The 19105-nt window shown below is 33.1% G+C and overlaps 1 protein-coding gene across 1 annotated transcript in view; it reads right to left on the reverse strand.

The window, feature by feature from the left end:
* ZNF804A (zinc finger protein 804A) overlaps window positions 1-19105 on the reverse strand; it is a 303065-nt gene that overhangs the window by 230848 nt on the left and 53112 nt on the right. The gene's annotated exons all lie outside the window — the stretch shown is intronic.

Below are 19105 nucleotides of genomic sequence, written 5' to 3' on the forward strand. Positions count from 1 at the left end.
TATTATATGAACCTGATCACTTTATAGAGGCTGGTGAACCAGTTCTAAGTCCATAATTAAGAGCTGAAAACTTGATCAGATACAAATCTATAATACATCTAATATTACCACAGGAAAGGATTCCCAGGTAGACAGTATAACCTGGTTTAATTGAGAACCACAGAGGGTCAGAAGAAGTCCACTAAAAATCTACCAGACAAGGAAGAAAGGAGCTGAAAGTGAAGGTGGGAGACACATACATACACACACACACACAGAGAAGAATTCAAGGTGAAGCTACAACTAGCATTCTCAAATCCAAAAATTAAAGAAAAACTAACATATAAGCAATAGCAGATGTGTTTATTCTAGAAAATATTTGAGTGCAATATAGAATGCTATAAAATAAGTAAATTTAGAGTCATCAAAGAGATAAAGTATAGCATCCATACAAATAAGAAAATACTGAATTCTATTCAACTGATATTGATTAATAAGTGGAAATGTTAAATTGCAGTAAAAATATATGTAGCCATTTAAATAACTCAATAGACATTACAATATCTAAAACAGTCACAGTCATATACGGGATTACAGAACTAAAATAGAAACTATAACCCAGAATGCAATATAAAAAAAGAAAAGAAGGAATAAAACCACGAAAGAGCCATCAAATGACATAATAGTTAATTTGGCAAACTCTAGCATGATGAAGTTCCAGAAAAAGAAAATAAAAGAAGTGATAGGGAAGCTCTTTTTTAAGAAAAAAAATTAAGATTCTCCAGGAAAATAATGACAGAGTACTCTGATTAAAGGTACACACTATGTGATGTGAAGGTAAATTAAAACAAATCAACAACTGAATGCATTGGGCTGATAACATGTAACATTCAGAATAAAGAGAAAATATAAAGCTATTTGATAGAAAAGGTACATTTATCTAAAAAGTGATAGCAAATAGGCTAACAATAGACTTCTCTTTCAATACAGACAATGCAGCATTGCAGAAAATTATGGAGTAAAACCTTCATAACACTGCACAAAACTAAATGTTAAACTAGAATTCTAACCCTGCTGAGTTATCATCCAAAAATTAGGAAAAATAAACACTTTCGTATGAACAAACAGTAGGATAGTTTAAAAGCCATAGACCTTAACTGAAATAATTAACAAAGATACAACTTAGAAGATAGGAGAAGGTGAGAAAAAAATTGTTGATCCTAGAAGTTATTCATACTTGTCACAGAGATGTAATTAACTCAAATATTTTAAAAAATCATAATTTTTTCCTTAAAAAGTTGAAATCAATTTAGAGAAACATTTTTTAAAATTCTGATTGTGTGTGTGCATGTGTGCATGCCTAGGTTGAGTACTTTATCACTAGTAGGATTGCAATTAATAACAGAATGTTCTTCACAAAATTTTGTGAATGTTAAATGAGACAACTTGTGCATTTAGAATAGTTCCTAAGATCCAACAAGAAGTGGATGATAACTTACAAATATTCCCTATTTTCTAGTTATTCAGGAAGGGTCCATTTTTTGTTGGAATGTGGGATGGAATGTATTATTCACTTAACTCAAAGTTGCTTTATTGTATTTACTTCTTTCTTACCAAGAATCATGTCCAGTTTCATTCACAAATTCCCTGATACATGAAACTAGACTTGGTAACCAAATCATCTAGTAGGATCACTGATGCATCATTTCAAGACAATATTATTTTAAAATATTTAATTATAAAATGATTTGAAAAGAACTCCCTTATTCATGTATTTATTGATCTATTCAGTTATTTTGTGACTACTCGTGCCATTTTCAATGTTTCAGTATGGATAGTGAATAGGAGAATGTTGACAAAGAAGGAAATTAGTAATCATTAGAATTACTTTTGTCAGTCATACCCTACACGTTTAAATTTAAGAAATATGTATTATTAATTCCATTCAATAGGAGAGAAAACTGAAAACTCGGATTTATTTTTAAATCAATAATTTGTCTAAGGAACTAGAGCTAGTAAGACGTAGAGTGTAATTTGAAACTATGTCTCCTTTTTTAGAACCCACACTCAGGAAAGATAGACCTATAATCAATAAACAATTATACTATGTGTAAGACCTTCATTTGTATGCACTGATTTATATGTCACTTAATCAATAAAGACCCCCCAAACCTCATGTAATTGCATTTCCAGGAAAAAAAAAAAAAAAACTGTTCCCAGTGTATCTGCATGAATATGGAAATGGTTATTTACCCTTTGGAGACTGCCGTGATTGCTAATACATGAACTGTTTTATATACAGTTGACCCTTGAACAACTGGGGCATTAATCTGTGTATAATTTATAGTTGGCCCTCTGGTATCCATGCTCCTTCCACATCCGTGGATTCAACCAACTGCAGATGGTGTAGTACTATAGTATTTACTACTGAAAAATATCCCCATATAAGTGGACCTGCACAGTTCAAACACAGTTGTTCAAGGGTCAACTGTAGTTTATTTTTTGTCTCATAATCCCCTTTTCATACAATAAAAGGGAGAGGCTATTTGTTACTTTTGTTTTCAGCAACCACCAGTAAATAACCCTCACAAGGCTCGGGAAAGTAGGTACACGCTGGAGACCAGGTATAGGGCTCAGTATCTCTTCAGCAACTGGTACCAAATAAGGAATGGTGTCCCTTAGATAGTCCACTGATCAGGAAAGAAGCTTACTTGACAAAATCCACAGTCTAATCCTAGGCTCATCAATCTTAGGGCAATAGTAATTCCAATGTTAATGACTTAAATTGAAAAATTAGACATTATTTCTATTGACATAATATATCCTCTTTTTGTCTGTAGATACATTGTTCTCTCTAGCTATTTTAAATAATAGGCAACTTCAATCAGGAAGGGAATTTGACCTTTGGTTGATCTTGTACAATCTTTTCAGTCAAGTAGTATAACTTTCCAAATAGCTCTTGAAACAAATATTTTTGCTTTCTTCAAGGACTGAAATAGCATATTTCATGATTCTTCAAACCTTCTGAGTGGCTCCTGTTGCTTCTAGCAACTAAATTTCCTGTCAAGCTTTTATTGTGAAAAAAAACAACAACCCAGAAAACCATAGGTTTTGTTTTGAAAATTGGTGGGTGAAGGAAGTAATAATGTTATTTCAATTATGTAATCAACTAAAGGTTGATGTTCTGTTTAAATGCAATTGTAAGGAAAAAGTAAACAAAATGTCACTGTATTTGATTTATAATTTATTATAAACTCATAGAAATTAATGTCTTTGAATTGCTATGGGAGCTCATAAATGTTCTAATTAACCTTCCTTAATTTACATCTGAGATAATTGGAGCTCATTTTTTCTAAAATTGATTCTTTTACCTTTTGTTAATCTTTTTTGAAGAGATAACACTAAAAATTAGTTCACATTCCAAGAGATCACATTGCCTTAAAGCAATGAGTACTGATTTTAAGACTGCTTAATCTTTCGACATTTTTAAAGACTGTTTTTGATAATTTGAAGATATTTTGAAAAGAATATTTTTTTTATTTTGGTTGGATAAATTATATGATAGCTTTTAAGAAATTTTAAAGGATTTTCATATGAAAAAAATATTTTAATGCTCAAGAGTTCTGTGATATGTGAATTAACATATGCATCCCCATATGAAAACACAGATTTATAGAGATTTGCTAACTGTATGAAGTTACAGTTAAAAACCTAAGAAGAGATCTAACTCAAATAAATTGTTGATCTTAACTCTTCAAAAGCTTTTCCTCTTCTAATATGTACATGAATGTTTGAGGGCCCTTTTGTATATGTAATCCTCCCAGAAGGCAATGCTCCTATGCAATGCACTATTATATCCTTATTGCTCTCAGGATAGTGCCTTGGACACAGTAGACCTTCATCCATAATTTCAGATGAAATAAATCATTACAGGTCAGTATGTGTGTGATGTTTTGTCAAAGATAAAAATCTAATACTGGCTAACTGGTCAAAGGAAGAATAGAGACCTAAAAAACCATGAATTACTCACTGGTGTTTCACAAATGCTGAACATCCATTGAATCAAAGAAATAATGTTACTGAAAGTTAATGAAAGTCAGTACTGTAGACCTCAATCTTGAAATGTCATGAAAAATTAGAATATTTGTTTAATAACTAAAGACAATATTAATTAATGAATAATATAAAACAAATCAATAGTATAGCCTTAAAAGGCTACATTTATTGAAAATTCAATATGTAGCACTAACATACAAATTATAGTCAAACTCTTAGATTTCCTACCTCATACTATGCATTTTAAGGTTAGCACGTTTCACAAAAGAATTCGAGTTATCTACTACTTTGGATTATTTGCCTTCCTAGACCCTCAGTGTTATAAACATTTGAAAGTTAAATGTATCATTATTACAATCACAACCAAAATTTATACGTGGTTAACAAAACCTATGTTCTATGCAATTATCTTGTGGAACTACTTCCTAGATGGCCAGTTTTCTGCAACTCAATCTGTGTTGCAATGTATTTTGTGAACAAATATTTTCTTCCAGTTAAGATACCCAAGGAAGTAAATTTTGACATTGATGCAAAGGGAATAACTAATAAATTTCACATGCACATGAACATTATGATAGACTACTGTAAATGCAAAATTAATGTGTCAAGTTAATTTCTCTCCCTCGCCTCTGGCTAATTGGCACTAATTAAATTTTATGCTAACCTACCTGAGATGATAGCATACAATCTGGAAATTTAGAATTTTTGCTGACATGAGAAAACATATTCATACAACTGCTGCAATACAAAATAACCACAAAACCATTTTACCATAGTGTTTAATTGTATTATAACATATAATTAAAATTGGGAGTGTATGGATATAATTTTTCATCTTAGATATTGATCAATTATTCATTTTTCTATTTGTACATTTTTTTCCATTGAATTTGGTTAGCTAAAAATTTAGTGTACCTGTATTTTGAATCTGGTGTAATAGATTATAATACTGTACTTGCAGATGTAACATACTTCTTAGTATTTCTGTGTTTGCTTTGGAATGACTATGTCTTCCTAGCTTCTGAAGAACGAATATATTGTGAAGTTAATTTAAAAGACCATCTATTTTGATATTTTGAAATAAATAAATAAATGAAATGTACATTCACATTCAATTATGTTTCCTTATACACTGAAATTGCTCTGTACATGTTTGTTATTGGGAACAGGAAACTTTTCAAAATAAATGAACATTTTGTATTAAACGTACAAATCTTCTTTGAAAAGTAACTGTGATAGGCAGAATTTTGGCCTCCATCATCTCCACCTCTTGGTGTAACTCCTGTTATTATATTTCATGTTACATTACAAAATGGACTTTGCAGACGTAACTAAGTACACTAACCAGCTGATCTTAAAATAAGGAAATCATTCTGTATTATTTAGGTGAGTAATTACATAAGCCCTTAAGGGTAAAAGGGGGAAGCAGAAAAGGAAACCAGAAAGATATGTGACACAGGGGGAAGTCATTAAATTCAAAGCATGAGGACTCATGATGCACCTTTTCTGAGTTGAATTATAACATTGCGGGTCTAGGAAGGCAAGTAATCTAGCCACATGAGACAAAAATGCAGGCAACTCCAGAGGCAGAGTGGCCCCTGACTGACAATCAGCAAAGAAACAGGGACCTGAGTCCAACAACCTCAAGGAACTGAATTTAACCAACAAACTGAATGAGTCTGAAAGTAGATTAATTCCTTAGATCATTCAGACAAGAGCCCAGTCCTTCTGACACCTTGATTAGACTCTTGTGAGAACCTGCACAGAGAATCCAGCCACGCCATGCCAGACTTCTGACAAACAGAGCTGTGAGATAATAAGTGTTGTTTTAAGCTTCTAAATGTGCAGTAATTTGTTACACAGAGAGAGAAAATGAATATAGTAACTCAAGTCAATATCTCCAAATCAAAATTCCCATCTTTATGAGTTCTTTCCACAGGTGAACTGCTTAGGTGAAGAGAATGGGATTTTTTTTTTTCTCAAAAGATCCTTGAGCAAATGTGGTAAAATGTTATGGATTAGAGAATCTGAGTTATGAAAGTGTTCACTGTAATACTAATGTATTCAAATGTTTTCAAAATATGTTTGGGTAAATTAATAAAATGAGTATTATATAGATTTTCTACAAATAGCATTCCAAATACCTCCCTTGAAGTTTTCAAATATTATAAGATTACAAATAAATTGAGGGACTTCCCTGGTGGCACAGTGGTTAAGAATCTGCCTGCCAATGCAGGGGACACGGGTTTGAACCCTGGTCCGGGAAGATCCCACATGCCGCAGAGCAACTAAGCCCATGCGTCACAACTACTGAGCCTGCGCTCTGGAGCCTGCAAGCCACAACTACTGAGCCCACGTGCTGCAATCACTGAGGCCCACGCGCCTAGAGCCTGTGCTCCACAACCAGAAGCCACTGCAATGAAAATCCCACGCACCGCAACAGAGAGTAGCCCCCACTCGCCGCAACTAGAGAAAGCCCGTGCACAGCAATGAAGACCCAACGCAGCCAAAATAAATAAATAAATAAAATTAATTTATTAAAAAATAAATAAATAAATTGAAAGAAAAAAGTAATGCATTATTCAAAAAGACTTGGTGGATCAAATTAAGGGTTGTCCCATGGTTAAATGGCATGAGATATCTAACATCACTTTCCATCTTTATAAAGCCCTTATTCAATTTTTTCAGAAATTGTTATGTGTCGTGATCCTGAATTATGATGTAAGTTTAAAATGATTTTCCATAGTCACATTTATTATTTACTACTCTGTATTTTCACATAACCACTAAAATTATTTTGGTATGAGCTTCAGATAAGATGAATTAAGTCTCAGCACAGATAATGATAGAAACTTCTAATGGATATTTTCTTTAATTAAAAGTGCAGTAAATGAAACATTATTAAGTATCCTAATTGTAGTGAATTCTCATCCATATATCATGCAAATATTTAACAACACTATTCAATGGATGATGCATTTCTCAAATAACCAAAATACTGTAAGGAATCAATAAGCTTTACTTCAATAACTTTATGTGGGCAAATAACAAAATTATTTAATAATTATATAGCATATCCTCAGTTGAATAATTAGGTCATTTTAGTACGTAAATCTATGTCTAAATATAAATATTTTCAGAAATATTCATATTTTCATTTCCTTTCCTCTTCTTTTTTCCTTAAGTTTAGGCTGTAAATTGGTCTTATTTCTTAATTTTATTTTTCTGTGCCTTTGAAACTTCAAGTCTCAGTACAACTTTTCTGACCAAGTTTCTCACCCCAAATTTGCAGCAAGAAATTTAGCTTGGGGAAACATACACACAAAAGCATGTAAACATCTTTTCTTGTTTGTTGAGTTTGAAATGAGAAAGAGAAAAACAGCCCCTGACATCTTGGAACTAGTGTGGCATTCACAGATGAGCCTTCTTGCTCTCCTGCTGAACATAAGCAATTTCTCAAATCATCAATACCAAGTAAGGCCACTTTATCACCATTATGGGCCAAACAAACATAAGAGCTAACTGTAATCATATCTGAACACAGACAGAATCATGTACATTGTCTAAAACACAAAATGATCAGCATCCTCCAGCTAATAGGAATCACGGCTGCTGCTTTACTAATTACAGATTTATCCTCTAATTTCCCCTTCTTCTTGATAAGATTTATAATAGCCAATCATAACAACACCCTGCTTCTTAATTTGGATAAAGACCTCTTCCTTAAGTCTTTCCCTAAATCATCTAACACAAGCCCAAATCCTATAATAAGTCGCTCTAACACTCTGTTACTAATATGCCACACAATTCCCCATGGTCAGGTGTTTCAATGAGTTGCATGAGCAATAAAGGATGCTTGTTCAAGCTCGTATGTGTTCCTGGTAGTGTTTGGCAGAAGGGCAATGACAGACAAGTTGGAAGTTCAGACAGTAAATTACTAAAAGTATTGCTTCGATGAAGTTCTGGTTTATGATAGCCAGAGACTCCCTGGAATTTTATATTTGAACAACAGCAACAACAAATGAAGAAAGGGCTACATGGGAAAGCATAATACAATATATTAAAGTTCAACAAATGAAAACAATTGGAAGTTGCAACACACGTAAATAGTCTAAGATGCAGCTTATTTTAGATTTGCTTCAATAGTGGCAATACCATTAAAAATGTGTCTATTAAGTAGTAGACACATTCTATCTTAATGAGGTACTTCTGCTTGATTGGATAAGAACCATACTAAGAAATTTTCATAGGACTCCTTCTTTTGTTTCCTTTTTGTTTCGTTTACCCATCTGTGGATTTTTCTGTGAAAATTAATTTGAGGAAAAGCATCAGTTAAAAACTGCATGAAAATGCCATTTAAACTCTATATTCAAATGGCAGTGAAAGAAAAATCTAACAATGGCATTATTAAAGCCAAACAGCAAGCTTAAGGAAACTTCACATTCAACAATGGAAATGGTTTGAAGTTTCAATTTGTTATAATTGTATAATTATAAATTATAATTTATAAATTTTATAAGTTATAAAATTTTAATTTATTATTGGCATAAATGCTGAAGGGAATCTTCTCCACTTCTCTTTTAGGTAGTGTACAGTAATTTGAACACATATCCCCCTATTATCAAGAGGTGAATATTATGTTAAAAAATTTAAAAATCAGAAAAGAACAATACTTTTGCCTCCAACTGCATCTCCAAGAGGTTAAACCACAAGAAAAAAATCTAATAAAAAATAATCAATGCCATCTGATTAAGGTGGCTTTCAATTCAGTAAAATGAGCAGTCCTGCATTAGGCAAGACTTGTGCTTTATTTGTGGCAAAGTAAGTTTTGTGTATGTGTGTGTGTGAAAATAAAGGCATCATATAAAGAAAATCTGTATCACTTGTAGTACTGTAAATATGACTCTATTTCATGTGCTGTGAAATTAAACGTGAAATTTAATATTTATTTTTATATAACTTTAATAACCAGGAATATCTTACTACCTTGGAAAGTATTGTTTATTTTAGCATCATCACCCAAGATCAGTTTTCTCGCCAGAAAATATTTATCAATTTATAAGTTTAATTTTAAGTTGTGAAATCTAACACTTATTTGGAAGTGTATTTTATTAACTGGGATGGAAATACCTTATTATATTGAAAAGGACTATTGCTTCTTTTAGCATCATCACCTACAGTTAGTTTTTATCACCAGAAAACATGTATCTTCTTTGTAAGTTTAAGTTTGCACTACATCTAGAAAATGTGTTCTCCTGGTTTACAAATATTGAGATAACTTTTACTGGTAGTCCATTATTGATACTGGAAGCTACTTAAGATAGGAGTGATTAGTGGATATTTGGTCGTGTTCCACATTCCAGTGCTCTTTAAGTGTTAAAATGGAGAAATATGTTACTACTTCTTAAAATTCCTGATGTCCCTTTAAAAATAAAGACAAAAACAAACATACAAAAGCCCTTTCCATCAAACTTCCCTTATCTGGATTTGAGAATATAAATCATTGATAAAAAAGCTTTCTCGAATGTTTGATCATTTAAAATATTTTTTCTCTGTGTTCTTCAGTTATTTGTATGTATTGGTAAATAAAATGAAGCATAAAGAATTGAACAAATTTTAAAGAGAAGAAATGATAAAAACTAAGTCTTATTTTATTGAAAAATACCAGCTAAGTCTTTTGTCATGGAAAGATAGGTAAATATGAGACTCTAATTTATATATATATATATATATATATATATATATATATACGCTAAAATACATATAAAAGATGAAGGCAAGTTTAGCTTAGAGAAAATAAATGTCCTGTGAAAGTGTTCAATACAGAATGGATTCATTTTATAAAACGTTTTGAATCCCTTGATAAAAAGGAAAAAGACATGACGTCATTGAAACAGAAGACAAAAGGCTCAGACGAAAGAAAAGAAAAAGACAAAGGAAATGGGACTCAGATAATATTTAAAATATAATTGGGGATTAAAATGCAGCTAGATGCACAAGAACTGTGGAAATGTAGAAGAAAAAGAATAATTTAAAATAATGATTATATATATATTATAATATATAAGTAAAACCACACCAATAAAAATAGAAATAAAGTCCAAAATCATAAAGATAATTTTCTTTTTTTTAAAATTAATTAATTTATTTATTTTGGCCACTCCACGTGGCTTGTGGGATTTTAGTTCCTTAACCAGGGATCGAACCTGGGTGCTGGCAGCAAGAGCAAGGAGTCCTAACCACTGGACAATCAGGGTATTCCCTGAAGATAATTTTCTGATCAAAAAAGAGACTTGAAATGGAAAATGATAAAGGTATACTGTGTTCCCAGCAAAATAGTTAAAAAAAAAAAAAACAACAACAACAACAAACTTCCAGCAAGCAGCAAGCATTTGGAAAGTTAAATAATTCTGACATCAAACATATTAGATAATTTAGAAACAGTAATTTTATTCTTCAACCCCAGAATATATTGATTATTGGGTGGAAGAAAGGAAAACCTTGGGGATGGGATAAAAGCACAATAAATTCACCACCTTACACAGGGAGACAATTGAAGATATCTTTTTTTGTAACTTAAATGATTGGGACATAGAAACTGAATCACATCTTTTGTAAAGTTGCAAGGCAATTACTATCAGGAATATTTTAAAGATTTTTACTTTCAAAAATATTGAATAAATTAAAACAGTAAAATAAGAAAACATTATATGGCAAATGAAAGACTAAAACAGCATATACAAATATAATAAAATACTAAGATAATACTATGATCAGCAAAATAAGAACAAAAATTAACAGTTCTGTAAATTTATAAAAATATGTAAAACTCCCAAATGAAAATAAAGAGATGTTTACATTGAGTTTTTAAAAGAGAGTTAAATAGCCCTTGTCTGTCGTATCATTTGCAAATATTTTCTCCCATTCCGTAGGCTGTCTTTTCATTTTTTTTATGGTTTCCTTTGCTGTGCAAAAACTTGTAAGTTTGATTAGGTCCCATTTGTTTATTTTTGTTTTTATTTCTATTGCTTTGGGAGACTGACCTAAGAAAATATTGGTACGACTTACATCACATAATATTTTGCCTATGCTCTCTTCTAGGAGTTTTATGGTGTCATGTCTTATGTTTAAGTCTTTAAGCCATTTTGAGTTTATTTTTGTGCATGGTGTGAGGGTGTGTTCTCACATGATTTACATGTAGCTGTCCAACCTTCCCAGCACCACTTGCTGAAGAGACTGTCTTTTTCCCATTTTATATTCTTGCCTCCTTTGTCAAAGATTAATTGACCGTAGGTGTGTGGGTTTATTTCTGGGCTCTCTATTCTTTTCCATTGATCCGTATGTCTGTTTTTGTACCAATACCCCACTGTTTTTGTTACTGTAGCTTTGTAGTATTGTCTGAAGTCTGGGAGAGTTAAGCCTCCTGCATTGTTTTTTTTCTCCTCAGGATTGTTTCGGCAATTCTGAGTCTTTTATGGTTCCATGTAAATTTTTGGATTATTTGTTCTAGTTCTGTGAAAATGTCATGGGTATTTTGACAGGGATAGCATTAAATCTGTAGATTGTTTTGGGCAGTATTGCCATTTTAACAATATTAATTCTTCCAATCCAAGAGCATGGGATATCTTTCCATTTCTTTGAATCCCCTTTAATTCCCTTTATTAATGTTTTATACTTCTCAGTGTATAACTCTTTCACTTCCTTGGCCAGGTTTACTCCTAAATTTTTTTTTTTGGCTATTTTAAAAGGTATTGATTTTTTTTAATATTCCCTTTCTGATATTTCATTGTTTGTGAAGAGAAATGCAACCGACTTTTGAATGTTTATCTTAATCTCCAAAATATACAAACAGCTCATACAACTCAACAATAACAAAACAAACAACCTAATCAAAAAATGGGCAGAAGACCTTAATAGACATTTCTCCAAAGAAGACATACAGATGGCCAGTAGGCACATGAAAGGATGCTCAACATCACTAATTATTAGAGAAATGCAAATCAAAACTACAATGAGGTACCACATCACACCGGTCAGAATGGCCATCACTAAAAACTCTACAAATAAGAAATGCTGGAGAGGGTGTGGAGAAAAGGGAACCCTCCTACACTGTTGGTGGGAATGTAAGTTGGTGCAGCCACTATGGAAAACAGTATGGAGGTTCCTCAGATAGCTAAAAATAGAATTACCATATGATCCAGCAATCCCACTCCTGGGCATATACCCGGACAAAACTATAATTCAAAAAGCTACACGTGCAGAGGGCAGACAGCAGAAACAAGAAGAACTACAATCCTGCAGCCTGTGGAACAAAAACCACATTCATAGAAACATAGACAAGATGAAAAGGCAGAGGGCTATATACCAGATGAAGGAACAAGATAAAACCCCAGAAAAACAACTAAATGAAGTGGAGATAGGCAACCATACAGATAAAAAATTCAGAATAATGATAGTGAAGATGATCCAGGACCTCGGAATAAGAATGGAGGCAAAGATCGAGAAGATGAAAGGAATGTTTAACAAAACTTAGAAAAATTAAAGAACAAACAAACAGAGATGAACAATACAATAACTGAAATGAAAACTACACTAGAAAGAATCAATAGCAGAATAACTGGGGCAGAAGAATGGATAAGTGACCTGGAAGACAGAATGGTGGAATTCACTGCTGCGGAACAGACTAAAGAAAAAAGAATGAAAAGAAATGAAGACAGCCTAAGAGACCTCTGGGACAACATTAAACGTAACAACATTCGCATTATAGGGGTCCCAGAAGGAGAAGAGAGAGAGAAATGACCCAAGAAAATATTTGAAGAGTTATAGTCGAAAACTTCCCTAACATGGGAAAGGAAATAGCCACCCAAGTTCAGGAAGCACAGAGAGTCCCATACATGATAAACCCAAGGAGAAACACACCAAGACACATAGTAATCAAACTGCAAAAAATCAAAGAAAAAGAAAAATTATTGAAAGCAGCAAGGGAAAAATGACAAATAATATACAAGGGAAATCCCATAAGGTTAACAGCTGATTTCTCAGCAGAAACTCTACAAGCCAGAAGGGAGTGGCATGATATACTTAAAGTGATGAAAGGGAAGAACCTAAAACCAAGATTACTCTACCTGGCAAGGATCTCATTCAGATTCAATGGAGAAATCAAAAGCTTTACAGACAAGCAAAAGCTAAGAGAATTCAGCACCACAAAACCAGCTCTACAACAAATGCAAAAGGAACTTCTCTAAGTGGAAAACACAAGAGAAGAAAAGGACCTACAAAAACAAACCCAAAACAATTAAGAAAATGGTCATAGGAACGTACATATCTATAATTACCTTAAACGTGAATGGATTAAATGCTCCAACCAAAAGACACAGGCTTGCAGAATGGATACAAAAACAAGACCCATATATATGCTGTCTACAAGAGACCCACTTCAGACCTAGGGACACATACAGACTGAAAGTGAGGGGATGGAAAAAGATATTCCATGCAAATGGAAATCAAAAGAAAGCTGGAGCAGCAATACTCATATCAGATGAAATAGACTCTAAAATAAAGAATGTTACAAGAGACAAGGAAGGACACTACATAATGATCAAGGTATCAATCCAAGAAGAAGATATAACAATTATAAATATATATGCACCCAACATAGGAGCACCTCAATACATAAGGCAACTGCTAACAGCTATAAAAGAGGAAATCGAAGGTAACACAATAATAGTTGGGGATTTTAACACCTCACTTACACCAATGGACACATCATATAAAATGAAAATAAACAAGGAAACAGAAGCTTTAAATGACACAATAGACCAGGTATATTTAATTGATATTTATAGGACATTCCATCCAAAAACAGCAGATTACACTTTCCTCTCAAGTGCACACGGAACATTCTCAAGGATAGATCACATCTTGTGTCACAAATCAAGCCTCAGTAAATTTAAGAAAATTGAAATCATGTCAAGCATCTTTTCTGATCACAACACTATGAGATTAGAAATGAATTACAGGGAAAAAAACGTAAAAAACACAAACACAAGGAGGCTAAACAATACGTTACTAAATAACCAAGAGATCACTGAAGAAATCAAAGAGGAAATCAAAAAATACCTAGAGACACATGAGACAATGAAAACACGATGATCCAAAACCTATGGGATGCAGCAAAAGCAGTTCTAAGAGGGAAGTTTATAGCTATACAAGCCTACCTCAAGAAACAAGAAACATCTCAAATAAACAATCGAACCTTACACCTAAAGGAACTAGAGAAAGAAGAGCAAACAAAACCCACAGTTAGCAGAAGGAAAGAAATCATAAAGATCAGAGCAGAAATAAATGAAATAGAAACAAAGAAAACAATAGCAAAGATCAATAAAACTAAAAGCTGGTTCTTTAAGAAGATAAACAAAATTGATAAACCACTAGCCAGACTCATCAAGAAAAAGAGGGAGAGGACTCAAATCAATAAAATTAGAAATGAAAAAGGAGAAGTTACAACAGTCACCGCAGAAATACAAAGCATCCTAAGAGACTACTACAAGCAACTGTATGCCAATAAAATGGACAACCTGGAAGAAATGGACAAATTCTTAGAAAGGTATAACTTTCCAAGACTGAACCAGGAAGAAATGCAAAATATGAACAGACCAATCACAAGTAATGAAATTGAAACTGTGATTAAAAATCTTCCAACAAACAAAAGTCCAGGACCAGATGGCTTCACAGGTGAATTCTATCAAACATTTAGAGAGGAGCTAACACCCATCCTTCTCAAACTCTTCCAAAAATTGCAGAGAAAGGAACATTCACAAACTCATTCTATGAGGCCACCAACACCCTGATACCAAAACCAGACAAAGATACTACAAAAAGAGAAAATTACAGACTAATATCACTGATGAATATAGATGCAAAAATCCTCAACAAAATACTAGCAAACAGAATCCAACAACACATTAAAAGGATCATACACCATGATCAAGTGGCATTTATCCCAGGGATGCAAGGATTCTTCAATATATGCAAATCAATCAATGTGATACACCATATTAACAAATTGAAGAATAAAAACCATATGATCATCTCAATAGATGCAGAAAAAGCTTTTGACAACATTCAACACCCGTTTATGATAAAAACTCTCCAGACAGTGGGCATAGAGGGAACCTACCTCAATATAATAAAGGCCATATACAACAAACCCACAGCAAACATCATTCTCAATGATGAAAAACTGAAAGCATTTCCTCTAAGATCAGGAACAAGGCAAGGATGTCCACTCTCACCACTATTATTCAACATAGTTTTGGAAGTCCTAGCCACGTCAATCAGAGAAGAAAAACAAATAAAAGGAATACAAATTGGAAAAGAAGAAGTAAAACTGTCACTGTTTGCAGATGACATGATAGTATACATAGAGAATCCTAAAGATGCCACCAGAAAACTACTAGAGCTAATCAATGAATTTGGTAAAGTTTCAGGATACAAAATTAATGCACAGAAATCTCTTGCATTCCTATACACTGATGATGAAAAATCTGAAAGAGAAATTAAGAAAACACTCCCATCTACCATTGCAACAAAAAGAATAAAATACCTAGGAATAAACTTTCATAGGGAGACAAAAGACCTGTATGCAGAAAAAACTATAAGACACTGATGAAAGAAATTAAAGATGATACCAACAGATGGAGAGATATACCATGTTCTTGGATTGGAAGAATCAATATTCTGAAAATGACTATACTACCCAAAGCAATCTACAGATTCAATGCAATCCCTATCAAATTACCAATGGCATTTTTTATGGAACTAGAACAAAAAATCTTAAAATCTGTATGGAGACACAAAAGACCCTGAATAGCCAAAGCAGTCTTGAGGGAAAAAAACAGAGCTGGAGGAATCAGAGTCCCTGACTTCAGACTATACTACAAAGCTACATTAATCAAGACAATATGGTACTGGCACAAAAACAGAAACGTAGATCAATGGAACAAGATAGAAAGCGCAGAGACAAACCCATGCACCTAGGTCAACTAATCTATGACAAAGGAGGCAAGGATATACAATGGAGAAAAGACGGTCTCTTCAATAAGTGGTGCTGGGAAAACTGGACAGCTACATGTGAAAGAATGAAATTAGAACACTCCCTAACACCATACACAAAAATAAACCCAAAATGGATTCGAGACCTAAATGTAAGACCAGACACTATAAAACTCTTAGAGGAAAACATAGGAAAAACACTCTTTGACATAAATCACAGCAAGATCTTTTTTGATCCACCTCCTAGAGTAATGGAAATAAAAACAAAAATAAACAAATGGGACCTAATGAAACTTCAAAGCTTTTGCACAGCAAAGGAAACCATAAACAAGACAAAAAGACAACCCTCAGAATGGGAGAAAATATTTGCAAACAAATCAACGGACAAAGGATTAATCTCCAAAATATATAAACAGCTCATGCAGCTCAATATTAAAAAATAAACAACCCAATTCAAAAATGGGCAGAAGACCTAAACAGACATTTCTCCAAAGAAGACATACAGATGGCCAAGAAGCACATGAAAAGCTGCTCAACCTCACTAACTATTAGAGAAATGCAAATCAAAACTACAATGAGTTGTCACCTCACACCAGTTAGAATGGGCATCATCAGAAAATCTACAAACAACAAATGCTGGAGAGGGTGTGGAGAAACTGGAACCCTCTTGCACTGTTGGTGGGAATGTAAATTGATACAGCCATTATGGAGAACAGTATGGAGGTTCCTTGAAAAACTAAAAATAGAACTACCATACGACCCAGCAATCCCACTACTGGGCATATACCCTGAGAAAACCATAATTCAAAAAGAGTCATGTATTGGGCTTCCCTGGTGGCGCAGTGGTTGAGAATCTGCCTGCCAATGCAGGGCACATGGGTTCGAGCCCTGGTCTGGGAAGATCCCACATGCCGCAGAGTAACTGGGCCCGTGAGCCACGATTGCTGAGCCTGCGCATCTGGAGCCTGTGCTCCGCAACAAGAGAGGCCGCGACGGTGAGAAGCCTGCGCACCGCGATGAAGAGTGGCCCCCGCTTGCCCCAACTAGAGAAAGCCCTCGCACAGAAACGAAGACCCAACACAGTCATAAATAAATAAATAAATAAATAAAAAAGAACGTGAATTTCTAAAAAAAAAAAAGGTTTAAATATAGTTTATTAAATGATGTTAGTGTCTTGCTGTCACAGTTTGTAACACTCCCTATCTGTTATGCCCCTTTAATGTCATAAGCATTTCTTTTTAATTTCAGTGTAAAGCCTTTTTTTCCAACTATTTTACCAAAAGAACTTATTTTTTAAAGAATATATACAGCTATATCTAAGAAATGAATATTTTAAAACAATAATAGTCTTCGTCTGTGAAAAATTAAAGGTCACTTTAATTATCTTGCTAATAAACCAGCTTTCCTGGGTCATCACATCCTTAGCAATAAACCAGAGACAACCAAATATCTTCAATATAAGATTTCAATGTAAAATTACGTATCATGCCAATAAGTATCACTGGCGTTAAGAAAAGTATATTTGGAGCTAACATATTCCACATGGATAGTATTGCTTTAATACATGAAATGTTGATAGAGGAGACAGAAACAAAAGACTCAGATTAATATAATCTCATTAATATAACGATTGTGGCCTTAGATCTCTTTTCTTTAAACCCTCCAGTTACTGACAGAGCACACACACACACACACAAATACAATTGGCATTTTATTTGAAAGCAAAAGAATACGTAATATGTATATCGGAGAAAGATATGAATTGTTTTAACAGAAATGAAAATGCAGAAATCATGCAGAAAGTAGTAAACATGAAAATATCGCAACCACAGTGATGCCTTTCATCGTTAGTTTTAAAATAAATATTCAAGAGATATATTTAATGTGCTTATATCATGTACAGGATTTTAGAGAATGATCTGGTACACAAAATTCTTTGATGAATAAAGGATGTCTCTGTATTAGCTTCTCACAATTAAACTACAAACAGGTAATCATTTTGAAGCCAAATACATTAAGAAAAAAATGTAAATTTCCCATTACTCTTTTAAATCAAAGCCAAACACCAGGTACTTGTGATAGACTTTTATTTAAGAAAACTAATCTTGCCATCTGCTGCCCCAGTGTGGTGCAACGTTACACATCAGGGACTGGAATAGAATAAGAAGAAAAATATCTGCCCAGCACATTTCCCTGACACAGTTCTCTCAATAATTTAAGAAATGAAGAGCAAGTTGAGAAGTTAAGTTTTATAGATTTTTGAGAAGTCTGCATCTTGTCTATCTTTACAGAGTATTGAAACTCTTTCATATAATGAGAGTGTTTACATAACAGATTAAAAGGGAACATTTCCTATATCAGATGAAAAAGTTAAATATTAGTATAGGATTTAATGAATACATTATTATAGGACATAAAATGTATTTAGAGATTTTTTTCTGAAAAATATAAAATTTGATATTATTTGCCAGACATATACTTGTAGATTTTACTATTTTATAAAGCAAGATGAATTTGTATGCCTTTTAATATTTTACTTTGCAATCAGTTCATCTACACTTAGGAATCAAAAGACTGGTTAACAAAATACTTGCTAAAACACAAGAAGGTAAATTTATATACACACAAACATTTTTATTTATGCATTAGTACAGATTATAAGTGATATTTAAATAATCTATTTATTCCTTTCAAAATGCAATTGATCATGTGATGTGTTTATTATAAACTTTTTAGTTGTATTGCAATTTTCACATCCCTCCTTGGTTCTTGCCTTTCTGCCAATGATTATCATAATACCTCTAACCCTGACAGTTAAATTTCTGTATATTTACTTCACTATTTCTTTTTCTGAAAGTAGGACAAGGGGTTCCTAATGCCTTACTCCACTCCCTCCACTAAAAACAAATAAGTGTATTAACATGATTCACTTTAAAGGCACTTTAAGATGTTTTGAGAATTTTATGGTAAAATATTTTTAGAATCATGCTAATAATGGAAGCTATTTTGCATGGGC

This window comes from Eschrichtius robustus, chromosome 5, assembly GCF_028021215.1.
Source record: "Eschrichtius robustus isolate mEscRob2 chromosome 5, mEscRob2.pri, whole genome shotgun sequence".
NCBI classification, from domain to species: Eukaryota; Metazoa; Chordata; class Mammalia; order Artiodactyla; family Eschrichtiidae; genus Eschrichtius; species Eschrichtius robustus.